The sequence below is a fragment of the Fukomys damarensis genome, unplaced genomic scaffold (assembly GCF_012274545.1).
Source record: "Fukomys damarensis isolate Sample0158 unplaced genomic scaffold, DMR_v1.0_HiC HiC_scaffold_73755, whole genome shotgun sequence".
NCBI classification, from domain to species: Eukaryota; Metazoa; Chordata; class Mammalia; order Rodentia; family Bathyergidae; genus Fukomys; species Fukomys damarensis.
This window is the reverse complement of record NW_022974667.1, coordinates 75,390-89,855: the sequence shown is the minus strand read 5'-3', so window position 1 is coordinate 89,855 and position 14,466 is coordinate 75,390. Positions and strand designations below refer to the sequence as shown.

General features: G+C 42.0%; 1 long non-coding RNA gene across 3 annotated transcripts in view; it reads right to left on the bottom strand.

The window, feature by feature from the left end:
• Positions 1–4,984: 4,984 nt before the first annotated feature.
• Positions 4,985–14,466, bottom strand: part of LOC104863542 — a 32,023-nt gene continuing 22,541 nt past the window's right edge. For 2 of the 3 annotated variants that reach the window (XR_780610.1, XR_780609.2), the window contains one exon: positions 4,985–5,213. This is a non-coding gene — a long non-coding RNA (uncharacterized LOC104863542). Of the gene's footprint in view, positions 5,214–7,432; positions 7,667–14,466 lie in introns of those variants that run through there. The other variant, XR_780611.2, reaches the window with a different exon arrangement.

The window sequence follows — 14,466 nt, the reverse complement described above, 5'->3', positions numbered from 1 at the left end:
CTGAATCTGATCCCAAACCTCTCAATTCCTTTTTCCTCCCTCAAATGTCCAGATACTATCCTGATCAATGGGAGATCTACAGAGCAGCCCAAATTTAACAAAACAATGGCCCTGGCTCAAGGGCCTGATGAGCAGATGAAACACTCACAGCTTGAGTTTTCCCTTTGAAAGCCCCCTGAACTACGGAGTGTTAAGACATTTTGCTGTTTAAATCGGGGCAAGTGGCCCTTCTCCTTGGAGCTTAAACCACTCTTCTTGGAGGAAGGGCCACATGAGGAAGCCAGGACAATGTGAGGGCCAGTTCCTTCACCTGGGAGAAAGTGGCCTGCTCAGCTGGGGTGGGGCAGGAACTGGACCAGGACTTTCTGAACATACAGAGCTGCCAAAAAGACCAAAGGCCCTGGCTGGGTCTCCCTTAACTTGTCATGTCACACAGGCACCCAAATCACAGCACAGGCCTATTTTCGAGCTTTTGCAGAAGGAAGAAGCCCATCAAGGAAGTAAGGAGAGATGTATACTGAAATTCCAGAACAAAGTACAGGCCAGGACATAGCAACTGCAATAATTGAATCCATCTCATACACAATTACATCATGTACTAAGCCACCATGTTTTAGTCTTACAATGCTGTGGAACACAACACGTCCAAAGCCTTTGGCAGAATGATGAGAAACACAATTCCCAAGGCAGTTGAGGACAAATATTTCCACGTAATCTGAGGGCTGAAATCACTCACCTTCCCAAAAGAGAGAAAATTGGACAACTGGGAGTGGAACAAAGTCCAGGAAGTGGAACAAGTCAGGGAAGGCATGAAAGTAGGAAGTAGAGAAATGTGGGAGGGTGAGGTGATTAGGAGGCAGCCAAGGCTATAGGGTCTTTGTGATTGAGAAGAAAGGTGGATGGTCAGATGGGAACCTGGTCCTTCAGTGGCTGTGTTTGTACTGTGTCCTCAGCAGTGGCCTTTTAGGAGGGACCAGGAGGCTCTAATGTGGTCAAGGGGATGGGAAATTGGGAGTGGGATCAGTGGAATGGAGGGAGACTGAAGCGCAACCCAGGTGGCTCGGGGAAAAGGAGGAAACCAGGAAGGGGCAGCCCACAGGAGCTGGAAGGGAGGAAAAGAGTTCTGTGTCAGAGACTCGGGAAAGGTTGAACCAACATACTGGGCCTTAAGAAGGCACAGGCCTGGGTCAACTGCTGCAAGAGGGATGCAGGAAGAGATCTCTTGATGGAGTGCAGGACACCATGCAGTCAAGGAACATTCCCATAGGCTTCCCTTCCTGGGGACATTAGAGTGTGAACCCCAGCACCAGACAGGACCAGTGTCCCCAGGGCCAGATCACAGGGAGGAGCCTCAGGTTGCAGTTCTAGGCTATAGAGGTTCCCATGTGAAAGGAAGGCGAGAAAGTCTGGAGATGAATGGTGATGACCATACCAAAGAGAGGGGAACACACTACATAAAACTGAGTTGTACCTGAAAACTGGTGAGAGAGGCACACTGGATGTCACTGGGACTTGATTTCCATACATAGAAGACCTGGTCACAAAGCATGGTATGCCCTCCTCCCTCGGCCAACATGAGTGACAGATAAAAACCCTCACGGTGTCCTCAGTGCCTCTTCTCTCATGCATGTTTGCCCCAGTGGATGGGGATGACTCTCGGGGTCAAGCCTGTCTGCTGCAGTCTCTACGGTTCCCACAATCCACCCCTCCCCCACCACCATGGCCTCAATTCTGAGCTGCCAACTCACCGGCATTATGACACCTGAGCTGTGTCATGGCCCTGACCCTCACTATGCACTCTGACTCTGACGGCCTCTCTGGACACTGAATAGACATCTGGGCCTTCCAAATTCCCCTCACTCACTCTGATCCAACTCCTCTCAATATATACATAATATCTATGTACTCCCTCAAAATTCCAGCCCTTCAATCTCATGTGGAGGTCGAGATAGCCGGACACATTTAACAGAACAGTGGCCTTGGCTCAATGGGTGGATTAAACAGAGGTAGCACAGACTGCCTGGGGTTTCCCTGCGAAGGTCCCTGAACACCAGCACATTAAGACAAGTGGCTGTTTCACTCAGGGCAAATAACAGTTCAGGATGGGCCCTACAACTACACTCGGGGGAAGCAGGGCCCCATGAGGAAGACAAGGCTAGCTGTGGGGTGGGTCCCTCACCTGGGAAATAGTGTCCTGCTCAGGTTGGGGCCAGGACCTAGAGAAGGACCTTCTGAAAAGATATAGCTGCCCTAAAGCTCAATGGCCCTGGCTGGGTCTCCATTACCCCTTTGTAACACACAAGCCTCCAACTAGCAGCACATTCCTATTTTCCAGCCATTCCACAAGGGCACATCCCTTCTAAGAAGTGAGTGGAGGTGTGTACCGAGATTTCACTGAGCAGTCCAGGGCATTGGAGTGCACCTGCGACAACTGAAGGAATCTCAAACACGATTAGATCCTAGACTGAGTCCAACACTTTCATTTCTTACAATGCCATTTTGTACAGTGCTTCCAAAACACGTTGAAGAATGATGAGGCACTGGAGTCCCCATCTGGCTAAGTCCATATTTCATTTAAATGGTGGTATCTGATCGCTGTCATCCTCTATTGAATGGAAATGGTAAAAATCAGAGACATGGGAGGTGAAGTATATACTGTGTAAAGCCACGTAAGGAAGAAGCAGGTAAATGAGGATGTGGGATGTGAATAGAAGGCTGCCAGGGCAATAGGGACTTGTGAATGCTAAGAGAGCAGGTGAGTTTGATGGGCACCTATTCTTGCAGTGCTGGAGTTGGGACACTGTCCTCCACAGTGTGCTTGTAGGATGGAACTCGAGGCTCTGATGTGGTGAAGGACATGTGAAGTTGGGAGAGGGATCCACAGATTGGAGGTAGGCCACAGTGCTGGCAGGTTGGCTGGAGGAATAGTAAGAAATCAGGAAGGGTCTTCTATGAGAAGCTGGAGGGAGGAAAAAGAATTCTGTTTCAGAAACTAGAGCAAAGTCTACTCAAGACTGTGAAAGGCTCCTGAACACCAGCACACTAAGATATTTGCTGTTTAACTCGGGGCAAATGGCCCTTCTCTTTGGGCCTCAAACCACTCTTGGAATAAAGGCCACAGAAGGAAGACAAGGCAACCTTCGTCTCAGCCCCCTTTATCCTTTAGAATATTGCCTCCTCAGGTTGAGTACAGGACCTGGTGAAGGACATTCTGAAAAGACACAGATGCCAAAGTGTCCAAAGGCCTTGTTGCCGCTCCATTATCCCTTCATGTCACCCAGGCCTGAGAGGATTGGTAGGCGCCTACATTTTAGCTTGTTTCCCGATATATGTAGGAGACAAAGCATTTGAAGCCCTGAGAATGTGGAAAGGTGAAGAAGAGTTCTATTTCAGAGCCTTTAGAAGGTGTGGCCCAGGGTGCTCTGTTCATTCCTTGAGTACAGCTCAGGGAGATGCAATTCCGAATTCTGGCCTTCTCAGTGGCAATTCAAGAAATTATCTTTAAGGGTAGAAATGATAACAGAGACACAGGAATCAATGTCTGCTGGCGACAGCCCTGGGTGGGGTATCATCATCCAGTGGTGACCTGATCAGAGCCACACTGTAGGAAGTGACAGGGTTGGTTTGCTGAAGGTAAGGAGGCAGGGTATTTCTGCAGTACTGAGTTTCACTCTGTATTAGTAGCCACTACAGTGATGCGTAGCAAACATGAACAACCACATTACGCTTTTATTTTTTTTAACAACATGGAAAACGGAGAGAGAGATAGAAGGTGAAAAGTGGAGAGGCAGGTAATGGATGAAGGAGGAGGAAAGGGGGAAGTATGTGGCTATGAGACCTCACAGGTAGTAGAGCCTTTGGGAATGTGGTGAAAGTAGGAGTCTCTGATGTCCAATGTTTGGAAATAGCCTATTTATTAATAGATTATTTTATAGATTATGTAATTTTGTTCAACTGGGTTTTAGATTATTGACTATTAGCTAAGTCTACACAAACACAGGTAAATGTCCTATGAAGATCTTTACCCAGTTGAAGGAATCCATCCATGATTCTATTAATGTGTGGGTATTTAAAATTCAGTATGCTATGTTTTTTGTGCAGTCTACTTTTCTAGTTAATGTCCAAGATCATGGACATAAAGGATGCACAATATTTGTCAACTGAAGACATTTTATCTCAGCCACCAGAAAAGTGAAACAATAGGGTCCGAAGTTCAACTGCAGCCTGGGCAACTTAGAGATTTGGTGAGGATCTTTCTCAAAATAAAAACGTGGTAATAGGGGTAAGTGTTGATTATCAAGGCCACTGGGCTCCTTCCTCATTACCATAAGTACATAAAAATGATGAAAAAATGGTAAACAATGTGCATGAACTTTGGATAGTGAGTCATATGTATTTTGGATAGTGAGTCTATAGTATTTTTCTGAACATTCGATAAATGGGAAAATTTGTTTTAGTTGGAAGACAAGAGCCTAAATGACTAATTGAAATCAGTTAATCAATTTGAAAAGAACCACTACGTGAACACCTTGAAACCTTTAAAAATCATTGTCTTAGCTGGGTGTGGTGGTGCTTGCCTGTAATCCCAGCACTCCAGAGGCTGAGGCAGGAGAAATGCTGTGAGTTTGAGGCCAACCTGGGCTACATAGTGTGTTCCAGGGCAGTATCAACTGCATAGTGAAACCCTGTCTCAAAAAACCAAAGGGGGAAAAAAAAACCCATCATCTTGTGTGAGGATTTAGCTCAGTGGTGCTTCACCTGCCTCAAAAATTCAAGGTCCAGAGTAGTATTTTTGGTACAAAAAACAATTAATTAATTTAAAAAAAATTTAAAGTCACCTTCTCAACGAAGTGAGGGAAATGAGTCCAGGTGAATTTAACAAGAGATGGTAGAAGATAAATGAACTGAAGCAGGATACATTTTGATTTACAAATGTGTAGCTTCTCCTTTCTATCACATATCTCAAAGTACAGATTAATGCCAGGTTGTTAATGTTGTCCACATGTGACTATTGCCACAGTGTGTGACTTGTGTTATCTCTCACTTACCAAGCTTCCAGTGAATTCATAGTTATTTTATCAGAAACAAAAACAATCTAATAAAAACAAGTGAGAGCCAGAGGTACAAAAGGAACCGTGCCATTAAGCGCAGTGTTCAATTTCAGACCACTCAGACACTTTGTTGCTGTATGCGACGGATTTTTTGCTGCCATCCTGTCGAGAAATGGAAAAAAATTTCAGAATATGAACTAGAGATCTATTTTTTCTTTAGCTGCTACAGTTGATGTGATTTGGCGCCATCTTGTGGACATATGGGAAAATGCTTTTCAATGTAAACCACAGATTTCATTTTTGCTTGTTGCTACTGTATTTAATGTTTTTTTCTTTTTATTGAGTTTATTGGTACAATCTAGGTATACAATACAGTTACATTCATCATTGGGATTCTGTACCTTTACATAATAGGTCTTGATTCTCATTTTTTCCTCTTGTCCCTGCCCTCCCTTCACCCCCTCCTCCACTCCCCATTTACAAACACTTTATTTCCATTTTTTCAGTTTCTCATATTTTTTTCCTCTCCCTTATTACCTTTCCCCCACCCTTCCCACTTTCCCTACACCTTTAGCCCTTTACTTCCTATTTCACATTATTAATTATCTCATTAGGATCCTGTGTACTATTATAGTTTTTCACACCAAAGAAACTATTTGGTCTTTCAGTTAAAGAAATCTCTGTATGAACATTAAAAATAGGGAATCCTAAAATAAAACCAAAAGGGAAAGTAAAAGAGAAAAGGCAATGATGTAACATTAAAATAATCCTTAATTCTGGAGATGAAAATGGTCCCTTAACATATTTAAATTGTTTCTTGCTCTTATAGTCTTATCTTATTCTTTTTTTTCATTATTTAGAGAACACTTTATTAGTTTCTGTAATCAAACCCACGTAGATATGACCTTACATATTTAGTATGATGTGTTACCCCTGTACACATGGAAAAAAAAGTAAAAAATAAAAATAAAAAAATTTAACATTTCTAGACCAATATGGCTGTCCAATTCTGTACAATGGCAACTCAACACAATAAATTGGGATGACTTTTTCCAAAGTTGGCAGCACCGTTAAAGTTTCCCAAAATTCAATTTATATATATATGTATATATGTATATATTTATATTTGTATAAAAAGACTAATAATAGCAGTATGTTATGCATCGATAGCAGCAACAGCTTTTCCAGGTTCTGCAGTCATCTGAACAAAATTATAGACATTTAGCACATTCCATTAAAACAAAACAAAACAAAACAAAAACAAAAACATAGAAAAGAATAATATCCAGAAAACAGCAAAGTTCTGTTGCTGTTGTGGTACCTGGCACCATTTTTTTTATTAGCATCTTAATCATCATCTGGAAAGAGAACATTCTAGCTACTATCATTAAATGTAGCTCTGATAAAGCACAGTCCCTACTATGTATCATAATGTATTTAATGTTCTTTTGAGCCATCTTGTGGACAAACAGAAGAATGCTTTGGAAAACAGAATCAAAGTACAGATAGGCTCTTGACATATTGATTAGCATATCCTGTATAACTTTCATCCCTAAAAATAAATACCGGCTTACAAAATAAAATTATAACACCGAGGTGCCAGGAGTGGTGGCGCACGCCTGTAATCCCAGCACTCGGGAGGCTGAGGCAGGAGGATCACTGTGAGTTTGAGACCAGCCTGGGCTACATAGTGAGGTCCAGGACAGTCTCAACTACATAGTGAGACCCTGTCTCAAAAAACAAACAAAAAAAATTATAACACCGAGGAGTAAAAGGAAGGTACAATACCCCATAATTTCACTTTACCGCTGACTCCAGATTCTGAATTCTTGGGCAAGTTTGTCCTAAAATTCACAGAGCCATTTTTCTTTCTTTCAGTATAAATTCTGCTTTTCTGCTGTTTGAGCACTACCCGAGTAACTTGTTCTGATACTTGATTCTTGATTTATTTACCTACAAGCAATCTTCTTTATTTAGACAATGAGCTAAGAGTTAGGCTATGTTCAGTTATCTTAGTCACTATAGGTGTGTTTTTTCATCCTACTCTTCCTCTTCATCTACTTCATTTTAAAAATGTTTATACATAATGATCCTAGAAAAAATATATAAATATTGGCATAATATATATTCCAGTGCCTTGCTCATGCATTTATTAGTTTAATAGATATTTCCTAGTTGCCTTTCAGAAAGTCACATCACTTTTACCATTCAATGAACACATTAGGTAATCTTTTCCAGTTCCTACCTCAACCACACCAAGTACCATTCAATTTTTGTGTCAAATTTGTGCCAACACAAAAGGACAAATGTCATATTCATTTATTCTCTTCATATGCAATTCTTTTCTTGCTCACAAGATCAAGTCTTCTTCTGTCCTGGGTGATGAATGCAAGGTCTTGCACTTAGTAACATGCCAGGCATTGTGATTTTTCTCCTTAGGCAGGGCCTTTATAAGTCGCCCAACTGGTGATGCCAATGAGGACAGAGGAGAGCTGTGATGAGAGGACTCTGGGGGCAGCAGGCACTCAAAGTCACAATCATGCCCAGGCATATCCCAGGGAGATGCTGCTGCTGTGTGCATGGGGCTGTGGCACTAGAAATCCAGCATGAGGCTACTGTTTTAAGAAAAAGAAAGCTGATCAATGTGTGCAACTGGCAGAGATAAATGAAATCCACTTGTCATTTCAGCACAGTTAATATCTTGGCCCTATTGCTCCTCACATTTACTCAGCTTGTGCTTCTCCTATGAGGTGGACTCCTCCTATGTACATCTTAGCTCGTCCTTGTTCCCTGCTCTCTATTTTCACCTGTCATTAGGAAATCTTTAAAAAAATCCACAAAGTAGAAAAAATTTACAGAAAAAAGCCAAATAGTTACACCTAGGTCTTATCATTCACATTTTCCTCTACAGTCAGCCCTCTGCATCCAGGGATCTAATTGTGGGTTGAAAATGTATGCAAAAATATAGCAGACATGCACTGATTATTCTGATTATATTTTTTACGTATGTTTTTTGGTACCAGCGATCAAACTTGGGACCTTGAGCTTGTGAGGCAGGCAGCAGCACCACCTAGCTAAATCTGATTACTTTTTAATCAGTGCAGTACAACTGTCTCATAGCACGTAAGCTCTATTGCGTATTATAAGTATTATAAGCCATCTGCAGATAATTAAAAGCAGAGCAGAGAATTTGCACAGGTTATGTACAACCCTGTGACATTTGACCCAAGACACGGACCTTCACAGGGCATTGATGTCATTTGTAGCATCCTGGAACCACTTCCTTGTGCATACCAAGGGATGCATGTATTTCCTTTTCCACATATCTGTCCATTTGCCTATCTCTATTTATAGATCAAAATTATTCTTTGATGCACTTGTACTAAATGGCAGGCATCAGTGCACATCTCCCCATGACTCCAGCAAGTGTGAAACTAACCAGGGATGAATTGGTGCTTACAGTGCTTTGCTTTTGGACATGAGCTAGAGCAGATGTAAACTACAGCCTGCCCACTGAACTCCATCCCCAACTCACTTTATTCATATTTATTTTATGAAGTCAATAGGTCACCCAATCTGGGCTCCAACTTGTGATTCCCAAGGCACAGGCTCCCAGAGCACTAGGATTACAGGCCTACACCACCACAGCCTACGTGAAAGGCACCACTCTTCCGGATAGGGGTTTCACTCATTTTTTCACTTGTCTTTTCATCATTAACATTTCGCTCTCATCACACTAAGCCAATGTATTAATTTGGAAGGTGGAACAACTTTCCAAAATTTCATGCTTCTCATTGACTGGAGCAGGTCTCTGTAGATTCTTTTTGGCTGTTAGTAACATGCAGTACTTTGCAACACCTATGGTTCTACAAAAGAAAGAATTCTTGTACTTAGTGTTTTAAGACATGGCTTCTTTCTTGAAAAAGCTTTGCATTTGCTATTTGAGGGATATACTTGGACTTCATCCTGATACTTGATTCTTGCTTTGTTGACAGTCAAGCTTCTGTATTTCTAAAAATAGTGTGTTGTTCACATATGTGGGATAATGTGAGGATTTTTCCATCCTTTTATTCCTCTACTCTCATAAAATGTTTATATATATAATTGTGGTGAAATTATATAAATAGAAAATATAAATTTCAAATAAGGTCCATTTCAATGGGAGCATGCATGTTTAGATTTAATAGATATCGTGCAATTGTCTCAGAAAAGTTTCATTGCTTTATACCATTCAAACAATGCATTAGTAATCATTTCTGAATCCCCCACTAACAAGAACATCAGGTGCCATACAACTTTTTAATCTAATATTTGCCTACTTGAAGATAGAAATTGTATCTTTATATTGTGGTAGGCATTTCTTTTATTGTTTACTTTTGCAGGGCTGGCAAGTGAACCCTGGGAATTCCCACTGAACTTTATGACCTGATCTTTATATTTATTTAAACAGGCATCAGAACCACTGAGCTAAATCTCCAGCCCCTTGACCTTTATTTTTTATTTCAGATCTCTTTAAATCACTAAATGCCCACCCAGGGTGGCCCAGAATTTGCAATCCTCCTGGGTCAGCCTCCCAGAGAGCTGGGATTATAGGCATGTGCTACTGTGCCTGTCTGAGATCATTAATTTACACTTCTTCCTTCCCTCTGGGGCATTCAACATTTTAAAATTTAATTCATCACCTTTCTTTTAGCTTTTTAACTTGATTTTAAGCTCCAGATAAATTAGGTAATGCAGCCCTCTTATGTTGCTGGAAGAATTGTTCTCAGATATTTTGTAATTTCTTATTTATGGCTTTGTAGTTTTTTGTTTGTTTGTTTTCCCATGTGAGGGGTCTAAGGTAGTATGAGGTAAAATTCAAATTTCCCTTCTTTAATTTCTGGAAAAGATCACTGACAAAAACTAAAGCCCAGAAGAAGGCGTCATCCTGAGAGGTGGCAGGTGATGGCAGGGATGAAGCCATTCAGGAGGCTGAGGCAGGAGAGGAAGAGTGAGTGGGTGCTCAGCACGTGTGGTCTTCCTCTGAGAGGTCAGTGTGGGTACACATCAGAGCTGGGATGAGAGGACTATGGGGCCCAGAAGGTGCTCCGTGTCACAGTCATGACTGGGGGACACAGCAGGGAGATGCAGCAGCCTAGTTGGGGTGATGAGATGTTGTGGTCACAGATTTTTTTCAAAGGAAAATCCTTGATTAATGCATTGAAGGTCAAAAAGTAAATAAAAGCCACATGTAACTTCATCACAATTAATATTTCATGCCAATTCCTCCTCATCTTTATTCAGCTTTGATTTTGAACTGATCTTATGTACACATTATTTATTCTTCTTTGCTCTTCATTTTTCTGATTATTTTATAAAATCTTTCAAATAGTCAAGAAAATTGAAAAACTTCTGGTGAACACCCAATTACCACCTGCATTTTTTTCACATTTAGCTCTGCAGTCAGGCTTGTGCATCCAGACACCCAAACAACTGCATATTGAAAGTCTCTGGGGAAAGTATACCGAACCCATCTTCCTTTTCTTCTGGGATTATTTCAATCAATATGGTATAATGACTGTTAAATTGTATTTCCATTCTATCAGTTACTCTAAGCCACAAGGAGCAGAGAACATGTACAGGTTATATGCAAATACTATGCCATTAGATAGAAGGGATATGAGTGTCGGGATTTTTGTGTCCTTGGGGGAATCCTAGAAACAATTTCTTGCGGACATCAAGTAACAAATGCATTTTTTTCATTGATCTGTTGATTTGTCTATATCCCTACCCCTCAATAAATCCATCTTAGTTCTTGATACATAAAAATTGCACACAACGGTAGAAGTTACAGTAATTATTTCAGGAAGTAAAACACTAATTAAGGATTAAAATGTGTTTTAATGGCTTTCTTTTGGATGTGAACTTTACACAGTGAAATGCACTATTGTGTCATTTTGTGGCAGTGTGTATGTATAGAAAAGGAAATTGAACCCATAGGGTTTGACCAATGAACTATATCCCCAGTATGTTTTATTTATAGTTTTTGTTTTGAGACAGGGTCTCACTAAGCTGCCCAATCTAGGCTCCATCTTGTGATCCTCTTGCCTCGGCCACTCAGAGCGCTGGGATTATAGGCCTAGACCACCACATCGTACATGAAATGCACCACTCTTAATGAATGTAGGATTTATTCATTTTTTCATTAGTCATTTCATCCTAATGATTTTGCTTTCCATCACATTAAACCAAGGATGGTGGAACAACTATGCAAAATTCCATATTCCCCCTGGGACTGGGGCAGGGTTCAGCAGCTACTTTTTTTCCATGAACAACATGGAGGAGTTGGTAACACACAAGGTCCTATGCACAGCTTATTGGAAAGAGGGAGGGAGAGAGGCAGAGAGAAGGGAAAAGAGGGGGAACATAAAATTAGAGCTAGAGAGAAGAGCAATGCAATAAGAGGGAAGAAATGGTAAGAAGAGTAATGAGAATGAAAATAATTTAAAAACTGTATAACGTGTGTGGGAATATGCCTAGACACAACCCACTATTCTGTATAACTAATATGCACTCACGAACAAGACACTCTAAGTGTTTGAAATTAAGCCATTTGCTGTAACCTGGACATTCCAAATGTAACCTGGACATTTATGCTACTTGGTGATATCAGCCAGATACAGAAAGATGAATGCCACACAATCTCATGTACAGTGGAATCTAAATATGTGGAACTCATAGAAGTAGAGAGGGAAACAGTGGTTACTGTGGTTATTGGATAGGGGAGACATTGGCCAAAAGCCACAAAAGTTTCCTTACAAAAAATACATGTGACTACAGTGATAAGAAATATTCCTGAAAATGGGCATTGGAGTGGATTTTAATTATTCTTCTCAAAAATATGCTAAGAATGTGCAGTAATGTACATAACTACCTTGGCTTAGTCATTCCACAGTATACATGTATTTCAGGACAACTGGTTTTACATAAAAAATATTTTTATTTCTTAATTAAATAAGAAAAACATATGATACTGACTTGAACACACACACACACACACACACACACACACACAGTGTCATCTAATTCCATCTTACAGATAGGTGAATCATTAACTACTAGAGAGCAAAATTCTTTTGTTTGCCAGGCTTGGACTCACATACCTGGAATCCCAGTTATCAGGGAAGCAGAAACAGAACATTCATAAGTTTAAGGTCAGCCTAAGCAATCTGGTGAGGCCTTTTCACAAAGTAAAAAATAGAAAGGTCTAGGGATAGCTCAGGGTTAGAGTGGCCCTAGGTTCAATTTTCCGCCCTGCTGTGAAACACATAAATGCATGAAAGAATGAATGATTTTGAATAATTATTATCCCACACATTTTTGACAGAAATTAAATCACAGCATACAAATAATCATGCACTTGATACTATATATGATAGACATACACATGACATTTTCCTGTTAGTTCCTGTAGCTCCAATTCAGATTCTTTAATAACTGAAAGCAATTCCAGTGTTCTTACACAATGGTCTTGGGGGCAAACCAGCTGTGCTTAAATTCTAGTTTTGCCACTGTGGAAAATCAAATAGTGAACTACCATACAAACATCTCACTTTTATCCTGGCCACAAACAGGCCACTCACACTTGGTGCTATTGACAGTTGGGGCCAGGCACTTTCTTGGGGGTGGCCTTTTTGCTGGGGCTCTGCAGGTTGTTCAGCAGTACCCCCAACCCTAACCTCTAGATACCAGCAGTGCATATCTCTCCTGTTGTATGCATTGCCAAAGGTCTGATCTGGGCAGAGCACATTTGGTTTTGTTAGGAGATCGCACATGTTAAAATATAACCCCCCCTCCCAGCCATTTTATATCTTACTTCCGGGTTCTTTCCTGACTCTGAGTCCTTTCTCCTGCCGAAATTGTAAAGCGCGAAACTAGAGCCTCTCCAAGGCGTGAAATTCAAAAGACAACCTGGCTTGCGATAGGATAACAAAGACAGCTCCTCCCAAGGAAGGATCTTCCGCTGCCCACCCTATAAGTATCCCAGTACTTCCTCTTCTCGCTCTCTCGCTCTCTGCCCTCCACCTCCTGCTCACCTCCCTATAATAAAAATCTCCTGCCGGACCTCTCAGTGCGTGAGTGGCATAATTGGGTAAGGGGCACCCAAAGGGGGCTCGAGACCCCTTTCATTAGTGTCAGAAGTGGGATCTGGGATTGCCAGGTCCACAGGCTAAATGCCTGGGGCCCGAAACCCAGATTCCAGGGCGCCCCTGCTCAGCCCCCGCCCGACATCCATGACCATTCTCCTCGTTGCCATCTTCGCAGCCACCACTGACCTGCTGATCTTCCGACCCACACTTTTTTGGGGTAAGTTCCCCTTTCTGAAAAGTCTTCAGGGTAACGGGGACCCCAGACCTCAGACCACCCACTGGGATCATATTTGGGACATGGCCAGGCACCAGGCTCTGTCCTCACTCTCTCTCAAACCAGGTTTGCCGCATTTGAGCTAAGTCCAGGACTTAGCTTCACTTAAACTCCTATCTTCTGTGAGGGACACCTTCACAAGAAACAGAGTTTCCGTCCTCTAGACCAGGTCTAGAGAAGAGGGGGTCTTATCAGAACTCTCGGAGACGTCTGGACTTCTGATAATCTCCTTATCCCGGTGGTCATGGGCTCTGGCTTCTCCATACCCGCAGACTCTCCTTTGGGATGCTTACTCAAGAATTTAAAGGGTCTTGATTTAAAACCCAAGCGGCTGATTCGCCTATCCACTCAAATTTGGCCCCAATATCAATTAGACAATCAAAGCGTCTGGCCGCCTAACGGCTCCTTTGAATCGGGTCTGATTAGAGACCTTTACAATTTCTGTGAGCGACAAGGAAAGTGGTCGGAGATCCCATATATCCAGGGTTTTTCCTATCTTGCTAATCAACCCTCTCTTTGTTCCACTGCCAAAACTTCTCCAATACTTTTGCTGACTCAAAGCCTTTCCACCACCAACCCCCCTTCTTCTGACTCCCCCACATAACCCGATCTGGCAGATGACCCTCCTCCTTATCCGTCGACAAAAAATCCTTCCACTCCTCCCGCTACTCCATCTGGCTCTTCCCAACCCTCTGAATCTCCCGCCTCTCTCATTTCCCCTGGACCTCGCACTACCCCACCCTATGCGCTGACTCCACCACTCACTTGCTCCAGGTCACACAAGGGCCACACGATGGCGCCCTTGCACGAGGTAGCCAGAGCTGAAGGAATTGTCCGCGTTCATACTCCTTTTCCTATGTCTGAACTAGCTCTCATTCAGGCCAGGCTTGGTTCTTTTACAGCCGATCCAACAACCTTTATAAAACAATTCCAACTTTTGACTCAGTCTTATCAACTAACTTACCATGATCTCTTTGTAGTTTTAACCAATGCCTTAACTCCTGAAGAAAAT